Source organism: Mustela nigripes, chromosome 13, assembly GCF_022355385.1.
Source record: "Mustela nigripes isolate SB6536 chromosome 13, MUSNIG.SB6536, whole genome shotgun sequence".
NCBI lineage: Eukaryota > Metazoa > Chordata > Mammalia > Carnivora > Mustelidae > Mustela > Mustela nigripes.
In genome coordinates, this window is record NC_081569.1 from 109,121,446 (window position 1) to 109,142,756 (window position 21,311).

General features: G+C 38.4%; 1 long non-coding RNA gene across 2 annotated transcripts in view; it reads left to right on the forward strand.

Moving 5' to 3' along the window:
* Positions 1 to 21,311, forward strand: part of LOC132000021 (uncharacterized) — a 67,779-nt gene that overhangs the window by 29,772 nt on the left and 16,696 nt on the right. For both annotated transcript variants that reach the window (XR_009399157.1, XR_009399158.1), the window contains exon 6: positions 2,500 to 2,632. This is a non-coding gene — a long non-coding RNA (uncharacterized LOC132000021). The remainder of the gene's footprint in view (positions 1 to 2,499; positions 2,633 to 21,311) is intronic.

The window sequence follows — 21,311 nt, forward strand, 5'->3', positions numbered from 1 at the left end:
CTTTCTCAAATAAATACATAAAATCTCTCTTTAAAAAAAAAAAAAAATCCACTTGGTAAGTCACTAGTCAAATCAGTGAAAACCCAACTCAAATTCTAGCAATATTCCCATGATACATCATTTTAAATTCTTTGTGAAAGAAGGTGATACAGGCTGGCTGGGACTGAGGACCCAGCTATGGGGGGTCGGTGTCCCACTGGACCAGCCAAGAAAGTCCTTGGCTTCCAACAGGGTGGAAATCAAGCACAGCCAAAAAGGAAGTGAGAGCAGAGTTTCTTGAAGATAGTGTAGATACTGAGCCTATTAGGAGCCTAGGAAAGGGAAGGAAAGTGAATCTCATTCTTTGCTTGGGACCTGGGGTTTTTACTCAGGACATTGATCTGGTGAACTTGTCTTCTCAGTAATCCAGGAACAAAGATGAGTGTTTAGGCTATTCTCCAGAAGTCACTTATGCCCTGGAGCCAAGAGTTGATGAGTCAGTGGTCTTGAAAAATGTTCATGAGGACCCTGCCCAGTCACTCTTCAGATGTTATCTATTTTGTTAGAAGACTCTAAAGAAGTCATTAAATCCTTGATCTTTACAAGGAGGGCATGCATTCTCTGTTCTGTGAGGTATGTGTAAGGGAATTAAGGGTAGCAAGAATGGAAGCAGCTAAAGGAGCGAATAAAGCAGTTTTTCAGGGGGTCCCTTTAGTTTCCCTGTTTCAAAGGGATACATGAAAGTGATCGTGTGATTATATGTACAAACACATGTTTGCCCACAACTAAAAAAACTTTGCATTGACTTGAAATAAGACAGTAAAACCAAAACAATTAAAAAAAAAATAGAATAAAAGTCAAACACCCGGCAAGAAATGTTAACTAGCTGAGGTTAAGTCCTCATGTTGATAGCTTCCTTGAAGTCTTTCTCTCTTATTTTTTTTTTTAAGATCTTATTATTTATTTGAGAGAGAGAGCGAGAGAGTGCACGTGTGCATGGGAAGGGAGGGAAAAGCAGACTCCCTGATGAGCAGAGAACCCAACGTGGGACTTGATCCCAGGACCCCGGGATCATAACCCAAGCCAAAGGCAGATGCTTAACAGACTGAGGCACCCAGGCACCCAGTCTTTCCCGTTTGTAGTATGTAGCCTGTGTTGGGAACAGAATTCCTGTCCCTTTCAAGGTCCTTCTAGGTAGACTAAGAATTGAAATGAAACAGAGAGAGAATAACAGGAGAAAATAAAATTTAATTTTATATGTAACATTGACTCCACACAGACATGAAAATTCCAAAGACAGCCAAGCAAATTGAGATATATATGTCATTCTGAACTAAAGAGAAGAGGGCAGCAGCCTGGGACTTCAAAAGGAAGGAATGCAATTTGCAGGAAGATGAAAAAGAGCAAATGTTTGGTAAACAAATGTTTGCTGGGCCACTCAGAAACAATGGCGCATAGAGGACTTGGATCAAACAGGGCTTGCTACATTCCTCCCTGTCTACCATCCCTAGTTCATGGTATAATATAACTATCTATGGTAATAACTCTTCCTGGAGCAGGTCCTCTATCTAAATTCTTTTTAGGCATTGGGGAAGTAAAAAAGAACTTTACTGAATCTGCTGGGTTTTGATTGCTTTTTAACTCAAAATAATCTTCATGCCAAAGTGGTCCATCTTTGGGTAGTCTGCCCTTGGACCCTACTCTGGTTTCAACTTGTTCGACGCTTTGCTCTCCTACTGGACTATAAGCTCTTGATGGCAAGGATTCTGTCAGTTTTTTATATAGCTGTAGTCCAAAGCAGATAGCAAAAAGGTTCATTGTTTCAATAAAGGGATGAAAATATATGAAGAAATTTTTTGCTCAGTTACTGCCAAAATCAAGCTATAGTAATCAAACATAAAATTATTTTTGGGAGGGTGCCGGGGTGGCTCAGTCAAGTTGAGCATTCGACTCTTTATCTTGGCTCTGGTCATGATCTTAAGGTCATCAGATGGAGCCCCATGTTGGGCTGGCTTTCTGCTGTGCTCTGTGCTGGGCATGGTGCCTGCTTAAGATTGTCTTTCTCCTTGTCTCCCCACCCCCAACATGCACATGCATGCATACTCTCTCTCTCTCTCTTTTTAAGAATTTATTTATTTATTTGCTAGAGAGTGAGCAAGAGAGAGCACAAGCAGGAGAAACGGCAAGCAGAGGGAAAAGCAGGCTCTCCATCAAGCAAGGAGCGTGATGGGGAACTCAATCCCAGGACCCTGGGATCATGACCAGATGACTGAGCCACCCAGATGTCACTTTAGCTTTCTCTCTCTTAAGAAAAAGTATTTTTCAGGGGCACCTGGGTGGCTCAGTGGGTTGGGCCTCTGCCTTCGGCTCGGGTCATGATCCCAGGGTTCTGGGATCGAGCCCAGCATCAGGCTCTCTGCTCAGCAGGGAGCCTGCTTCCTCCTCTCTCTCTGCCTGCCTCTCTGCCTACTTGTGATCTCTGTCAGATAAATGAATAAAATCTTTAAAAAAAAAAAAAAGTATTTTTCAGATTTCCAAAAACCAGGACAAGGAGAGAAGCAGCAAAGAGCCTTGGCTTGTGGCCTGACCATATCCTACGATTAGCCTCTGTCCAGAAAGAAGTGCGAAAAAAACAAGGAAACAAACACTCTAGGTAAGAAGGTCACTCTTGATTCCTCACTGTTAGTGACTTGAGGAGCAGGGTACAGGGTACATATCTGGTCTGGGTTTCAGGACAGGACTTTGGTTTCTTGGAGGAACGCTGCCATAGAGAAACTAATTTTCAAAAGGTAACCTAGTTGATAAAAGAACAAAACAGAGGGGTGACTGGAGGATTCAGTTGGTTAAGTGGCTGCTTTTGGCTCCCCTCATGATCTTGGCATTCTGGGATCAGCCCTGCATCAGGGCTACCTGCTCAATAGGAAGTCTGCTTCTCCCTCTCCCTCTGACCCTTCCCCTGCTCGTACTCTCGCTGGTGTGAATGTACTTGCTCTCTCTCTCTCAAAATGAGTAAGTAAAAAATCTTAAAAAAAAAAAAAAAAAAGAACAAAACACTAATGTTGTTTACAATAGTTGAGAAAGTGGCAGAATCCCATAACTAGTACTGGCCAGCAAGACAAACTTAATTTGTAGGAAGTGACCAGAGCTGACACTACTCAATTTCAGATTTGATCCTAGAGTCCAGCGAAGGGTCAAGACTGCAGTGTCTGGGGAACACCTTGAATGAGATTCAGGAGGACCATTAAAAAATTCTAAATGTAATACCAAACAAGTTATTTAATCTCATTATGTGCCTTACTGTGCGATGGTGATATGGGAAAATAAAAATGGTGAACTAGTAGAGGAAAGATGAGACATAATGCAAAAATACTTTAAAACCTTGATATCTTCATATAAGTTATACTGAAAAATACTCTTAAAGTGCTCAGTAAGGGCTGCCTCGGTGGCTCAGTGGGTTAAGCCGCTGCCTTTGGCTCAGGTCATGATCTCAGGGTCCTGGGATCGAGTCCCGCATCGGGCTCTCTGCTCAGCAGGGAACCTGCTTCCCTCTCTCCCTCTCTGCCTGTCTCTCTGTCTACTTGTGATTTCTCTCTGTCAAATAAATAAATAAAATCTTAAAAAAAAAAAGTGCTCAGTAAAACTAGAGTATCCTATCCTTTTTATGCTTGAATGCTATGCTGTACAATTCGTGGACTCTTTTGAGCTCCCTCTGGTGGCACACTAACCCTTAGTGACTACTGAGTCTTTTCAAGACTCCTGTAAATTAAAAAAGAAAAAGAAAAAAGAAAATAAAAAACTCTTATAGATTCATTAATTGTAACTTTCATTAAGAATGTTTTTTAAGGGGCGCTGGCTGGCTAAGTTGGTTGAATGTCTGCCTTTGGTTTGGGTCATGGTCCCAGGGACCTTGGATTGAGTACCTTATCAGACTCCTTGCTCAGCAGGGAGTCTGCTTGTGCCTCACCATCTGCCCTTTCTCTTGCTCATGCTCTCTCTCTTGCTCACTCTCAAATGAATAAAATCATTTAAAAAAATAGTTTAGGGACTCCTGGGTGGCTCAGTTGGTTAAGCAGCTGCCTTCGGCTCAGGTCATGATTCCCAGCATTCTGGGATCGAGTCCCACATCAGGCTCCTTGCTCGACAGGGAGCCTGCTTCTCCCTCTGCCTCTGCCTGCCATTCTGTCTGCCTGTGTGCTCTCTCTCTCTCTCTGATAAATAAATAAAATCTTAAAAAAAAAAATAGTTTATTAGGAGAACCCTGTCTGGCTTAGTTGGTAGAGCATGCAACTCTTGATCTTGGGGTTGTAAGTTTGAGCCCCATCTTGGGTGCAAAAATTACCTAAGCTCTTTAAAAAAAAAAAAAAAAGATTTTATTTATTCATTTGACAGAGAGAGAAAGAGAGAGCATAAGCAAGTAGAGCTGCAGGTAGAAGTAGAAGGAGAAGCAGGCTTCCCACTGAGTAGGGAGCCCAATGTAGGGCTCCATCCCAGGACCCCGGGATCATGACTTGAGCTGAAGGCAGATGCTTAACAACTGAGCCACCCAGGTGCCCCTAAAAAAAAATAGTTTTTTTAGTTGACCAGTCTTAAATATTCAAATAAGTAAAAAGTGAATTTTCCAGAAGACAGATGCCAGAAACAGACCCATGGATAAATGGAAACCTGATATAAGACAGAGGTGGCCTGGTAGATAAAAAACAAAGTACAAACCAACTGGAAAGTGAGAAAATTATATGATTAGATATTTCACAGTGGAGGGAGCATGTATACCAATAAACATACGGAAAGAACCTCATGAGTGAACAGAGAAATACAAGCTAAAACCAGTGATATACCATTTCGTACCTACCATGTTAGCAAAACCTTAACAATCAGTCAACTTTTGATGTTGGTGAGGAAGCGGAGCTACAGAGCCTTCATATACTCCTATGGGACTGTAAATTTGATAATGATTTTGGATAACAATTTAGTATTGCCTCATAAGTTGAAAATATTGTGAAGGAAGGAAGGAAAGAAGGAAGGAAGGAAGAAAGAATACTATTTCTAGTGATCTGGCATTCCATTCCTAAGTATATACTCCAAAGAAACATTTTTTTAATATTTTATTTTTGAGTAATCTCTACACCCAAGATGAGACTTGAACTCACAACGCTGAGATCAGGGGTCACAAGCTCTACCAACTGAGCCAGCCAGGTGCTCCTGAGAACCATTTTTATATACACTTGTAGGCATGTGCGGGAGCACTGTTGCACTGTTCATGCTAGCAAAAAATTGGAAACCTCATTAAAGGATAAAACTGTGGTATATTCAAATAATGAAATACTATATAGCAGTAAAAAGAGTGAACCACAGCTGTAGGCATGAATATGGATGAGCCTCCCAAAAATGCTGAGTGGGGAAGAAAGCTATCACAGAAAAATACTTAGAATATGATTCCATTATATAAGATAAAGACAGGAAAAACTAAAAAATATATAGGAATATATATATAGGTAGCAAATATGTATTTAGAAAGTGAAAAATCTAGTGTTTATTATTCTTTTAACTATATATGTTTACTGTATTTTACCCTTTCATTTATGATATATGTCACAGTAATAAAGTACAATAGAAAGTATTCATTTAATTCTCTATTCATTTAATTCTCTATTCTATATTCATTTAATTCTACATATTAATTGTGTATTACCCCCTTCCTCCCAGTCTCCATTTCACATCATTAGAGACTAGTCTTCCTGTTATGGCTTATGTAATAGCCGGATCCCTGCAGCAAGGCTTCCTATTCACCATAGTATGAAGTGTGGCAGCTTAGGTAATAGAGGATTGAAGCTCCTCCCAAGTGTGATCCCAGCTGACCTTTCCCATCTTGTTGTCTACCACAGCACTTACTGCAGCCCCGTGGGCCTCCTCACGGATCTGGTACTGAAACAGACTATGAGTCTTCTCATCTCTTGGTCTTTGCTTTTGACATTCTTACTACATGTTAGTTTTGAGTCTAAAAACCATACTTTTTATAACCGTCAAGCTACTTACCAGCAATTTTTTTTTGCATTTTTAAAATAAGCTATTTTTATATTATGTAAAGAGCAAAGTTGTCCTGTCTAAAGCAACAGACTTCAGTTTTCACTGAGAAGTATAGACACCATTGTGTTTGCTTGTGATTATCTGTAATTATCCTTCTGACCGGAGAATCTCTGGTTTGAGCTGAACACATCTTGTTTTTGCAATATGATTATAGAATTAGAGATTCTTACCTCTCAAAGGGCTCTCACGACTATAAAAATTATTAGTGCTTTGTATTTGTACAATTTGCTATAGGTAACATAACCATTCAGTTGATTACCAAGTATCACTAGAAAACATCTCCCTCATTTTACAGGTTAGGAAACTGAGGGAAGGAGAGAAGGCTTTAATCATTAAAATAGCATGATTTGGTAGGTGGGTTTAAGGTATTGCATTAGTAGCAGAAATAAAAATAGCAATAATAATAATGTCCTGAAAATGAAAGACTATCAGGTCCTGAATTTCCACTATTACCTGGAAAAGTTTACAAAATAAAGATGGATTTTTTTTTTCAACTAATATTGGCTGACCACCTGCCAAAATGCAAGGCCAAGATGGTAGGTACTGACAGAATCACAAAGATTAATATGACATGGTCAGTGTCTCCAAGAAGATTACAAAGTAGGAGGGGGAATCTCTACCAGTATTTGTGATCAGATGCCAGTTTTTGTGTATGAGCTAAACCTGGTGCTCTCAGTTAACACACTAAAAAGAATACCTAGTACTTTTCCTTTATCATTAAAAGCCTTCAGAATGTATTCAGTAAATTAGTAAGCATACTACCAAGGAGGAGGGAACATTCTGACCTATATCAGTGTATTGTTTCTCATTCAAATAGCATCTTAGTTCACAGGAGGCTTTACATGAATGTTTATTACAGTATTTATTTCTCTTGATTAAAATGATAGCAGGTGATTATTGAGTTCCATATCACAATTAAAATAAAAATTTTCCACCTTCCTGAAAAACAGGAGTGTCCAGACATTAACAACTCTGAAACTTAAATCAGAAAAAGGATTGCAAAACCCTTAGGCAACAACAAACTTTTGTAAATGTGTCTGATTGTAGGAAGTTAGCACAGTTATAGCTTTAAACTAATATGAAGGTCTTAGTTCAATATACAACTGCACACATGCCTTTAAACTTAAGTATAAGTAACATTTGCTGTGAACAGTACACATTTCTTAGAATTTCTCAAAATCTTTTCTTTGTCTTTTAGTTTGATTACTATTATGACAATGTCATACAGACTAGCAATATTGATGGCAAAAAAATTAGTAATAGAGTTTTGCAGTATGGATCCTTGGATGAACTCAAAGAGAAAGGAATCAGAGGAGTATTTTTGATAAATGATACTATTTGCTATTAAGTAGGCAGCACTTTGAAGGTGATCACTCAGGAGTAGGAATTTCAATGTAAAAGATTATTTTTACACGCATATACCCATATTCTATAGTTGAACAAACTAAAATATATTAATTATTGAATTTCAGAGACTATTAGAGATTACCTAGACTAATATTTACAAACTTTTTTCAATAGCAGCACCTTTTAAATAAAATCATATACAAAGCCCAATATATAAAACTAATAAAACAGAGCTGTTGTAGAGGGAGTAGAGAATTCTTCTTTATCTAACAAATGGAGAAAATAAGTACATTACATCATGAGGCTTTTGATGGAAAGGGTGACTCACAGCTGAAAGAATTTGCACTTGACTGCTTTGACAGAGTACTTTGTCAGAACAGAGGACAATCTTGCAATTCAGAATAAGAATCATATCCTATTGCATTCCCAGAAAGTAAATTATTACTAACAGAGACATGTCTGGTTAGTATCTTCTACCTATAGTAGTTACACAGCCTTGGATTTGAAAGACTCAAAGAAAATAATTATAATTTTAAAAAAAGATATTATTTATTTGTTTGAGAGAGTGAAAGCAAGAGAGATCACAGAGGGAGATGGAGAAGCAGACTCGCTGCTGAGCAGAGATCCTGATGCAGGGCTCAATCCCAGGACCCCAAGATCATGATCTGAACCAAGGGCAGACACTTAACCAACTGAGCCATCCAGGCACCCCTAAAAGTAGTTATAATTTTTCATTAATTATATTACTGTTCTAGTAATGGTGGAGTAGTTCACATTGGACCAGTGCTCCCACAGATAACAACTTTCAGCCTCAGATAAAGTATAATTAATGCTTACTTGAAGGCACTGGAGGGTGAGTGACCAAAGCTGCCAGAAACTAGAGAGAAGTTGACCCTTAAAAGAAGGGAAAGTCACTGGAATATATCTACAGTTTTTATGGCTTTTCTCCAGAGAGTGCTCACCAGTCCATACAGAGTGGAACAACTAGAACTCAAGCAAAAAGCTAGTCTTTGAGGATGTCAGAATGACTCAAAAGTGAAGGGGAAAACTCTGGAAAGGGGATAGCCACATAGGAAGAGTGGTCAATTCTGCGTATAGATTCGGCCCAAATCTTTGACTTCCATTCAGCACATTCATGAGGGAGACTCCAAGTACATTCACAAGGGAGACTCCAAGCAGCGTGGCTAAAAGAAGTAGGTTAAAAGGAGGTCGAAGTTGGGGCGCCTGGGTGGCTCAGTGGGTTAAAGCCTCTGCCTTCGGCTCAGGTCATGATCCCAGGATCCTGGGATCGAGTCCCACATCGGGCTCTCAGCTCAGCAGGGAGCCTGCTTCCTCCTCTCTCTCTGCCTGACTCTGCCTACTTGTGATCTCTGTCAAATAAATAAATAAAATCTTAAAAAAAAAAAAAAAGGAGGTCGAAGCAGAGATTAATGTTGCTGTTGACCACAGAGGAGACAGAGTTCGGAATTTGAGTCCAGTTAATTTATCCAATAGAACAACACTCAACAATTTCCAGAGTGCCATGCAGCATTCATATTTGCCAAAAATATCATTCAAAATTTGAAGGTATAATGAAGACATTTTCAGATGAAGACTGAGAGAATACATCACCAGCAGACTTGAAATATAAGATAGTGTGGATCTTCACAAAAGGATAAAGAGTACCAGAAAAGGTAAATTTGTAGGTATATATAAAAGATTTTTTCTCATTTTATTTAATTTTTTAAAAGACTTTGTTTATTTATTTAACAGAGAGAGAGAGAGAGAGAACTGGCAGAATGGCAGGCAGAGGGGGAGAGAGAGAAGCAGATTCCCTGCTGACCAGAGCCCAATGTGGGGCTTGATCCTAGGACCCTGGGATTATGGCCAAGCTGAAGGCATACCTTTAACGGACTGAGCCACTGAGGCACTCTTCATTTTATTTAATTTTAAAAACCAACTTACTATTTAAATAAAAGACAAAAATAAAAGTGTAGTGTTTATAATATACATAGAAAACTATAACAATAATGCACAAAGACAGGAAAGGAAAAGTGGAAGCTTACTTTTGTAAGGTTATTACATTATACATGAAGAGGTAAAATATTACTGAAGGCAGATTGGGATGAGTTAAAAATGCCAAACTAAGAGCATCCACTGAAAACAAACAGGTATAGCTAATAATCCAATAGAAAAAATAAAATGGAATGTTAAAGGTAACCCAAAAGATGATAGGAACAGAGGAAATAAAAGAACAGAGAACATATTAAACAAGTAGAAAAGAAACATCAAGATGATAGACTTAAACCCAATAATATCAGTTATTCCATTAAATACAAATGGACTAAACAATCCAAATAAAAGGCAAAGATTGTTTAGACCCACTGCATGCTATCTATTAGAAAGTCACTTAAAATAAAATGCATAGATTAATTTTTTTTTTTTTTTTAAGGAGGCTTCATGCCCAACATGGAGCTCATTTCAGGGCTTGAACTCACAATTCTGAGATCAAGACCTGAACTGAAATCAAGAGTTGGACCTTAACTGACTGAGCCACCCAGGTGCCCCTAGGTTAAATTTTTTTTAATGGAAAAAATTACACCGTGAAAATGTGAATTGTTAAAAAGCTGGATTAGCGATTAATGTAAGATAAAGTAGACTTCGAGATGAGGAATAGTACCAGAGGCATTTCATAACGATTGATGAGTCAGTTTCTCAAAAATACATAAATAATACCAAGTGTGTATGCACTTGATAACAAATCTTTTAAATACTTGAAGGGAAGGCATCTGAATGGTTTAGTCTGTTAAGCATCCAGCTTTTGATTTTGGGTCAGGTCATGATCTCAGGGTTGTGAGATTGAACCCTCCATGTGGCTCTGTGGCTAGGCATGGAGCCTGCTTAAGATTCTCTCTTTTCCTCTCCCTTTATCACTCCCGCCATCTCTCCCTCTCCAGAAAAATAAATAAACAAATAACTTGAAGGAAAAGCTGACATTACAGAAAATAGAAACAGATAAATCTATAATTATAGTTTATAATTCAGCATATCTTTCTCCATAATTTACAGGACAAGTGGAGAGGGGGTAAGGATATAAATGACTTGAACAATGTTATCAATCAACCAAATTGCAGTAGTTGGCATTTATGGAACACAGCACTCAAAAATGGTAGCATACACGTATTTTCAAGTGTACATGGAATATTCACCAAGTTAAACCATATACTGGAACAAAAAACAAGTTTCAGTAAATTTTGAAGTGCTGAAATGATATTGAGCATAGGCTGATTGCCCATAACAGATTTAGAGTTGAAATCTTTATAAATGCATCTGGAAAATTCTTTTTTTTTTTTTTTTAAGATTTTATTTATTTATTTGACAGAGAGAAATCACAAGTAGACAGAGAGACAGGCAGAGAGGGAGGAAGGGAAGCAAGTTCCCCACTGAGCAGGGAGCCTGATGCGGGCCTCAATCCCAGGACCCTGAGATCATGACCTGAGCCGAAGGCAGCGGCTTAACCTACTGAGCCACCCAGGCGCCCTGCATCTGGAAAATTCTTAAATATTTGGAAATTAAACAACAAACTTATAAATAACTCTTGGGTCCAAGAAAAAATTATTGTAAGAGAAATAGGAAAATAGTTTGAACTAAATGATATTGAAAGCATAACACATGAAAAATAGTAGGGAAAGCTAAAGCAGTGTTTAGAGAGATTTATAGCTTTAAATAATCATATTGGAAAAGAAGAATGGTCTAAAACAATGACCCAAAGGACACCTGGGTGGCTCAGTTGATTAAGCGTCTGCCTTTGGGTTAGGTCATAATCCCAAGGTTCTGGGTTCAAGCCCTGCTCAGCAGGAAGACTACGTTTCTCTCTCCCTCTGCCTCTCTCTCTCTGTCTGTAATGAATAAATAAAATCTTAAAAATAAAAGGCCAAATAAAATAAAATAAATAAAACAATGACCCAATATTGGATTAAGAAAAGCTGAAGGAAAGAGTAAAGTTAATGAAAATTAAGTAGAAGAAAGGAAATAATAAAGAGAAGAGCAGATATAAGTTTGGGGGGAGGACCAATAATAAAAAAATGTAACAATGTCAAAAATTGGTTATTTGGAAACATCAGCAGGGTTGTGTGGGTGGCTCAGTTAGAGGAACATGTGACTCTTGATCTCCGGGTCTTGAGTTCAAGCTCCATGTTGGGTGTAGAGATCACTTAAATGCATAAAACTTAGAAAATACCAGCAAAATCGATAGCACCTAGGTAGACAGATCAAGAAATAAAGACAGAGGGACGCCTGGGTGGCTCAGTGGGTTAAGTCACTGTCTTCGGCTCGGGTCCTGGGATCGAGCCCCAAATCAGGTTCTCTGCTCAGCAGGGAGCCTGCTTCCTCCTCTCTCTCTGCCTGCCTCTCTGCCTGCTTGTCATCTCTCTCTGTCAAATAAATAAATAAAATCTTTAAAAAAAAAAAAAGAAATAAAGACAGAGAACTCAGGTTTATCAATGTCAAGAATGCCAGGTGAATTATCAGTATAGAACCTATAGACATTGATAGGATAACAAGGGGATATTATAAACAACTTTCACTATTTTTAAAATTTGACAATTTAGAGGAAATTTTCTGTAAATACAACACAACTTACCAAAGCTAGTCCAATATGAAAGGAAACAGAGTGGTTCTGTATCTGTTAAAGAAATTTAATTTGTTATTTTAAATTATCAAAGAAAACTCCAGACACAATGGTTTCATTGATGAAATCTACCAACATTAAGGAAAAAGTAACCAAATCTTAGAAGAATTCTTACAGAAAAATCAAATAAGAGGGAATACTTCCCAACTCTTTTTTATGAGTCGGTAATACTCTAGTACCAAGCTTGCGAAAGACAGCACCAAATATAAAGAGGAAGGGGCACCTGGGTGGCTCAGTCAGTTGAGTGTCCAGCTCTTGGTTTCAGCTCGGGTTGTGATCTCAGGTTTGTGGGATTGAGCCCTGAGTGGGGCTCAACTCACAGTGGGGAGTCTACTTAAAATTCTCTCTCTCCCTCTTCCTCTGCCCCTCTCCTCACTCTCTCTTTCTAAAAAAGAATAAGTAAATATATTTTTTTCAGATTTTATTTATTTATTTGAGAGAGAGAGAGAACATGAGCAGCGGGAGAGACAGAGGGAGAAGCAGACTCCTCCCCACTGAGCAGGGAGCCCAATGTGGGGCTCAATCCCAGAATCATGACCTGAGCCAAAAGCAGACATTTAATTGACTTAAGACGTTAACTGGCTTAACCCTTAAGCCACCCAGGTGCCCCCAAAAGTAAATAAATCTTTAAAAAAACTAAATTAAAAAGAAAAAGAACAAAGAAGAAAAGGAGGGAAGGAAGGATGGCTGGATGGACAGAAGGAAGGAAGGAAAGAAGAAAGGAGGGAAGGAAAAATTACAGATCAATATTTTTTATAAACATAGAAGGAAAAAAAATTTACAAAATGTTAGCAAATCAAATTCAGCAGTAAATGCAATGTGATCAAATAGTCCTTATCTCAAGGACTATTTATCTCAAGGATATAAGGTTGGATTGACATTTAAAAGTTAGTATAATTCACCACTCTAACAGAATAAAGAATAAAAACCACGTGATCATTCTAACAGAAGCAGAAAGCATTTGCTTCCTCTTGCCTGTAATCTCAAAAACATTACACTCAGTGAAAGAAGCCAGACCCAAAATAGTACATAATGTATGATTCATTCACCTGTGGTTCTACAACAGGCAAAACTAATCTATAGTAAAAAATCAGTACAGAAATTGCTCTTAGATTGTGTTGGGATGGGGATTCACTGGAAAGAAGGTTGAGAGAATTTTTTAGGATGATGGAAATATTCTTAGGGGTGGGTTAAATTGGTTTATACAGTTGTCAAATAATACTCAAGATTCATATAGTTCACCGTATATAAATTTTACCTAAAAAATAAAAAAATAACTAGGTAAATAATGATCTTTGCTTACTAGGTTTGCTTTTCACAGTAGTGTGGGGTAACAGTCCTAAAAGTGCATCCTTGTGCAAATAAATATCTTGACAATAATCGAACCAGTTTCTCACTGTTGGAGAAGGAAATTACAAATATGGCAAGCTAGAGGGAGCATATATATGTACATAAACATAAATGTATATGCATATTTTTTTCTAGCTTTGTCTGTTGAGAAGGCCTAGAAATAATGACACATCAATAGCAGTAAGTACACCTAGCACCCAGAGTTGGTTCCTTTATTTTTCTCTTAAAATAGGGAAGAACAAAATAAGCATAGAAATATCTTGTGCCAGAAATTAGAAAAGTGATCAGAGAATGATTAGAGAAGTGATCGGAGAATGAGGTGTCAGAGGTAGAAAGGATCTAACCTGAAGTTTTTCTCACTACCTAAATTTAGCTTTTTTTTTTAAATTTAGCTTTTTACATTTATAATTTGAGCATGCAAGTAAATGATGGAAATGGAGTATAATCCATTAAATAAAATGAGATTCCAGGAATCCATGCTGATATGAATGAATGAAGGAATCAATTAATTAGAAAAAGGAAACCTTTGGGATGCCTGGATGGCTCAGTCGGTTGGGCCATGCCTTCGGTTCAGGTCATGATCCCAGGGTCCTGGTTTGAGTCCTGCATCGAGCTCCCTGCTGAGCAGGAAGCTTCTCCCTCTGCCTGCTCATGTGTGTGCGCTCTGTCTCTTTCTGACAAATAAAACCCGAAAAAAAAAAAAAAAAGAAAAGAAAAAGGTAAGCTTTTATTTACAGTAGAATGGTAACTAAAAGTGTAGAAGAAATGCTGAAATGAGACGTCATCAGTGGATGTTTGAACCAGTAGGTGAAAATATGCCGGTGTGTTTACATAGTATCCAAGTACTTTCCCACAAATTACTTAATATTTGCATAGAGGAAAATATTAACTTAAAATGAGGTAATGTCTTGGCCACTATTTTCACTTAGTGAGAAGAGTTAGCATTAGCAACATTGGGACAGTATGACATCATGTGTTATTTAATATGATACTCTCAGAAGGCTATCGCATCACTTCTGTATCGTTCTTGCCAGAAATGCATAACCCAAATTTCATTATGATGAAACAGCAGACATTCATGTTGAATGACATTCTACAAAATACCTCTGTCTTCTCAACACTGAAGAACTGTTCTAGATTAAAAGAGACCAATGAGTCATCACAACTAAATACAATATGGCATCATGGGTTAGAGTGTGGACAAGGAAAAATAAATAGCTATGAAGAACATTAATTTGATTAGATAATGGTATAATATCAATGTTAAACTTTTTTTTTTAAGGTTTAGTTTATTTAAGAGAGAGAAAAAGAGAGAGCAGGGGGAAGGGCAGAAAAAGTCTCAAGCAGACTCTACACTCAGTGCAGAGCCAAGCCGGGGCTTCATCCTACAACCCTGAGATCATGATCTGAGGTAAAATTAAGAGTCGAAGGTCAAACTGACTGAGCCACCTAAGGATCCCTATGTTAATCTTTCTGATGTAGGTCATGTACTGGTTATGTAAGAGAATGTCCTTGTTCTTAGAAAATACACACAAAAGGGGCACCAGGGTGGCTCAGTCAGTTGAGTGGCAAACTCAGTTTGGGCTCAGGTCCTGATCTTGGGGTGTGGGATTGAGCCCTGCATTAGGCTCTGGGCTTGTTGCGGAGTTTGTTTGAGGATTCTGTCTCCCTTTTCCACTGCCCCTCTCCCCCAACCCACGCTCATTCTCTCTGTAAGGTAAATAAATAAACCTTCCAAAAAGAAAATACACACAAAAGTGTTTAGGATTAAAGGACCCAGTTGGCTGCTAATCTGGTAACAGCCTAATTTTAAATGGTTCAGAAAGAATATATGTACATATATATGCATGCATATATATGCACAAACAAAGCAACAAATTAAATATGTGTCAGAAAGAGAATGATGAGTGGTGCAACATTTAAATAGTTTGTCAGTCTGCTGGGTATATGGGAGTTCCTTATACTATTCTTGCAAGTGTTTTGTAAATTTGTACTTATATCAAAATTAAAAGTTTAAAGTTATTCACACTACCAGGATGTGTATGTAGATGTGTATCAGAGTGCATGTGTACATGTATCTGCTAAATTCAGAGGCAGGTTGCTATACTTTAAGTGTGGGAAAAACACAAGCTCTTAGTGTTAAGTATGAAATGGTGATGCATATTCTTAAGGAACACAAACCCTCTATGTTGATAGTCTCACCATTCTCTATTCTTTAAATGTTTTTGTTGTTTTGGAAATACTGAGAAATTGGGAAAAGATATCCCACTTTGTTTTCACCCTTAATCAAAACTAGTGTGCCTCATGTTCAGTATCTACTTCGGATTAAGTCTGCGTGACAATATGAATATTTACAGTCATGACTTCAAACCTGCTCTTGAAGTAATTATATCTCTGTCAAACTGCTTCTAGGGATGGATTACATGAAGGATTTAGTATAATCCAAAAAAATGCATTGTGTATCTAGAATGAAAAAATCTGCTCATAAAAATCTACAAAACTGAACAGGTGGAAATGTTTTATAAAACCAATAGGAAACTTTAGTAAAGTTTTATGTTTGTTTTTATCATCAACCATATACACACACTTTGTTTAAAGAGTCACATAATTCAACAAGTTTTTTAAAATTAACATATAATATATTATTTGTTTCAGGGGTGCAGGTGTGTGATTCACAACTCACAGCACTCACCGTAGCACATTCCTTCCCCAATGTCCATCACTCAGCCACCCCATCTCTCCCACCCTGCCCTCCACTCCAGCAACTCTCAGTTTGTTTTCTGAGATTAAGAGTCTCTTATGATTTGTCTCCCTCTCTGGTTTCATCTTGTTTCATTTTCCCCTCCCTTCCCCTGTGATCCTCTGTCTTGCTTCTCAAATTCCTCGTATCAGTGAGATCATATGATAATTATCTCTCTCTGATTGACTTATTTCACTTAGCATAATACCCTCTAGTTCCATCCACGTTGTTGCAAATGGCAAGAGTTTGTGTTTTGATGGCTGCATAATATTCCTGTGTGTGTGTGTGTGTGTGTGTGTGTGTGTGTGTGTGTGTGTATACCATATCATTATCCATTCATCTGTTGATGGACATCTGGGCTCTTTCCATAATTTGGCTGTTGTGGACATTGCTGCTATAAACATTGGGGAGCAGGTACCCCTTTGGATCACTACATTTTTATTTTAGGTGTAAATACCCAGTAGTGCAATTGCTGGGTCATAGGGTAGCTATATTTTCAAATTTTTAAGGAACCTCCCTACTGTTCTCCAGACTGGCTATACCAGCTTGCTTTCCCACCAACTGTGTAGGAGGGTTCCCCTTTCTCCACATCCTCACCAACATCTGTGTTTCCTGACTTGTTGATTTTAGCCATTCTGACTGGAGTGAGGTGGTATCTCATTGAGGTTTTGATTTTTCAACAAGTTTTATTAAGAGAAATAGCAGTGCCCTGGCCTCCTTTTAACCCATTACCCACTTTTCAGAGACAACCACTTCCATTTCTTCTTCTTTTTTTTTTTTTTTAAGATTTTATTTATTTGACAGACAGATCACAAGTAGGCAAAGAGGCAGGCAGAGAGAAGAAGAAGCAGGCTCCCCGCTGAGCAGAGAGCCCGATGCGGGGCTTGATCCCTGGACCCTGGGATCATGACTTGAGCCGAAGAGGCTTCAACCCACTGAGCCACCCAGGCGCCCCACCACTTTCATTTCTTACAGCTACTTATTTTGATATTTACTGCTATGTCTCTAAATAACATGCTTAATTGTTATTTCTTGATTTTTTTGATTTCATAAACTTGATTTATTGGTTTATTCCTGTGGAAAATGGGGACCCAACTTTCTCTGTTCTCCCTTTACCCACCACACAGGCATTCACCCTTCCCTTCCTTCCAATCTCCCTTACCCTCCATCCTCCAAAAATTGTCCTATCAGACTTTTAGTTACATTGATTTTTTAAAGATTTTACTTATTTATTTGAGAGAGAAAGAGAGAGTGTAGGAGCAGAGGAGAGGGGCAGAAGTCGAGGGAGAAGCAGGTTGCCTGTGAGCAGGAAGCCTGGCTTGGGGCTCAACCCCAGGACCCCTGGGATCACTACTGAGCTGAAGGCAGATGCTCAACCAACTGAGCCACCCAGGTGCCCCTGCTTACATTAATCTTAAGGGTTTACATAATTACGACTACACAAATACTAGCCGGGGCAAGTAGTATACCATGATCATCTTCTTTTCCTGAACAGGTCTTTGTTTTTCCCAGAGTTAATAATTATCATGTTTTTTCATTGGTTTAGGTTCTAAGTACTTATCACTAACTCAGCCCCAGACTCTGACAATGGTCTGAATCTTAAGAGGTTCCAATGCATCACCTATTTGGCTTTATCTTCCAAAGATGTCTGGCATGACACCTGTGATCTACTCTAATCTGAACTGGTTTGCTGTTATGCCTGGGGACAACTGTCATCCTGGAGTCTCCATTCACTATCATCCTGGTGATTCCTTTCACTCCTTGCCTATTGTAGATCTTCTGTTTCCTGTGCTGTCAGTCATTTTCATTTTGGGTTATACTTTTGATTTAGAGGAGCACTTCCTGTGAAAGATGCAAAAGTTTTGTTTGACTTTTTTTTTTTTTTAAGTCTTTGTGTGTATGAAAATATCCTTAGTCCTCCAGTGTCCTTGATTTGTCAGGCGTAGGACGCTCACCAAAGACAGTAAGATTGAGTGTGATTAAGTGAACATAGAGGTGAAAACCCTGTGGGTCAAGTCTGGAAGGTCAGGAATGGATTACAGAGGACTGCCCAGTTCAGTTACTGAACTGAGATACTGAAACAAGAAGAAAACTGTGAGGTGACTTTACTTGATGGTTTTGCATTTCTACCCTACTTCCACCCTCTATCTGCAGAATGAGAGCTCAGGCAGAAGTTACAGAAAACAAGGATGCTGTATTTTTGTTTATCTGAGTTTGTGATGTGTTCCAGGTTGACCCCTCGGTGTGCCTTTCTGATTTCTTTCAAATTCCCCCCCCACACACACACACACAATGAGTGTCTTTTGCTTTTATCACCAGAAAAACCAATATGGGTGTTCCTATTTCATGATGAATTTTTGTGGAGAACTAAAAGAAATGTTCAGAGGAGCCTTTCCAAGGTATACAGTAAAGTTTCTAACCCACAGGTGACAGGAGAGAGCGGTAGGAGATCAGAGGTGGTCTGATAAATGGAAGGTCACTAGGGGGGTCCGCATTCTATTGAACGTGATTGAGCACTTTGTAGAGGGGTCTAGCCTTGTGCAGAAAGAATTGTCACAGTGTTTCAGAGAGTAACACAGGGATATAATGACTTTATTTGCCACTCTTTTGCTCTCCATGAAAATTTCATTCTCAAGAGCTAGGTTATAGCCATCCCAGATTCTGATGTCTCAGGGTTGTAGCTGTTGAGAAGATGCTTACCTAACTTTGGTGAGCTCTGGTCTCCTTACCACTCCCCTTTTTCCCCCCCTGGATCCTATAATTGCTAATAAAAACCCTACTGATGAGAAGTCCATGTCAGTCTGATTTTTATTCTTTTTCAGTAATCTGTTTCTGTACTCATCCCAACCTCTCATCCTCAATAGTTTTTAAGATTTTCTCAGTATCTTTAATTTCTACAGTTTAACTTCTGCGTGACTTGGTGTTGTTTTGTTCTCCTTGTATTTAACCTATTAAGATTCACTGGAATTTTCCAGTCTTAGGATTCATGTCTAAGAAATTTCTCCACATCGTATTTCTGAATATTGCTTCTCTCCTATTCTCTAATTTCTCCTCCTGAAGTTTTTACTATGCACATATTGGAGCTTCTCATTTTCATATTTCTTAAATTCTCTTTTGTAGATTTCTTTCCTCTGTACCCCCTTTTGGATTTTTTCCCCACATCTCTTATTTCTTCTTCTCTATTTTTTTTCATAATGTATTTTGTCCTCTTAGATGTTTAATTATTTCTTCGTGAATATAGAATATAATAACTAAACTTTCATCTTGCCTGATCATCTTGGTGTCTGGCTGGTGATTCTTTCTCAAAGATACTGTTTTCTTTCTAATTTTTGACTGAATTCATCCTCAGAGTTATTTATTTTATGAATTGTATGTGTTCTGGGTGATGAAGATACCCTTATCAGGTCATTTCTGATTTGGCTCTGCTAGGGCCCTATGGATTTTACTTGTTCTACGTAAGTTTTTTAATTTGAGGATATTTAATTGTTACCTTGAAGACAACACGAGTTTGCACTACAACCACATTCTGCAGAGGCTCTAGGTTCCTATTTTTCTTGGTGGCTCCTTTTCCATCCATGGCCTACCCTGTTATCTTGTGTCTGTGTATGTGTCTACACACACCAATGGTGGAGTTTTTCTTCTCTCTGTTTTGAAGGCAGAGCAGCTTGTCCTGCTGCCAGCTTTACACAGTAACCTTATTTACAGTCCTACTCTGTGCATAGTCTGTATCAGTAGTGGCAGTCTCAAGTCCTGTTTCTTCAAGGGCTTTTAGACCCTGGCCCCTTACACTTATACTCAGCTCTGATCCTTAAGGGATGTTTGGCTTCAAATTGTGATCACTCTTCTAATTTGCAGCTTCTCTTCATTTATTGGCATATGGGAATTTCTGGGTGGAATTTGTAGAGACAAGAGCCAGGAAAATTAGCTGGTAAATAAATGGGTTTGAAAATTTAAAAAATTGGTTTATAATAATAACCAATCTCATTTCATTACACTTCCCATGTGTACTTGTTGCACTATTTAAAGATTAATTTCTTTTGATTTGTAAGATTTATATAAGTTTGCAGAGGTTTTTGTTGTTGTTGTTGTTGTTGTTAAACTTATTATTTGCTTACTGGTTTCACAGAACCACAGGGAAACTTCCAGATTGCAAGGTGGGTACTCATGGAAAGGATAGGGCTGCCGCATCAGACTGATTTGATTCCCATGCTGGCCTTAACAGTTACTGCTCTCTGACATTGAATAATTCACTTCCTCTCTCAAGTCATTACTTTCTTTATTAGCAAAGTAGATACAGTAATATTCATTTAGTAAAAGAGGACTGAAAGTGGTCTTAACCCACAATAGTAATTGAGTATTTATGATGTACTGATCACTGTACTGTAAGCTTTACAGGATTATCTCTTTTAATGTATGTGAAATTTTTAGTTCGGTGCCTGGCAAATGTTCAATAAGTGTATCTATTCATCTCATGTAACTTACCTCCTCCAAGCCAGGCTCTGATCCACATATGACACACTTCACCCTATGTCACCCCTACTACTAGTCAGCAAACTTCTGTTTGAACACTGAGCAGTCAGAACTCTAGCCTCAGAGTCAGACTCCATGGATTCAAATCTCCCACTTTCTAGCTGTCTGGCATTGGACAAATAAATAGAGTTCCTTATCTGTGAAACAAGGTTAATAGTAGCTTCTTCTAGAGTAATTCTGAGGATAAAATAAGTCAATTCTTTTTAAAAATTATTTTTATTAACATATAATGTATTATTTGCCCCAGAGGTACAGGTCTGTGAATCGTCAGGCTTATACATTTCACAGCACTCACCATATCACATACTCTCCCCAGTGTCCATAACCCCACCCCCCTCTCCATACACTCCTCCCCCCAGCAACGTTCAGTTTGTTTATAAGATTAAGAGTCTCTTATGGTTTGTCTCCCTCCTGATCCCATCTTGTTTCATTTTTTTCTTCCCTACCTCCCGACCCCCCCACCCTGCTTTTCAAATTCCTCATATCAGGGAGATCTTATGATAATTGTCTTTCTCTGATTGACTTATTTACCTCAGGATAATACCCTCTAGTTCCATCCATGTCATTGCAAATGGCAAGATTTCATTTTTTTTGATGAAATTTTTCATAGTA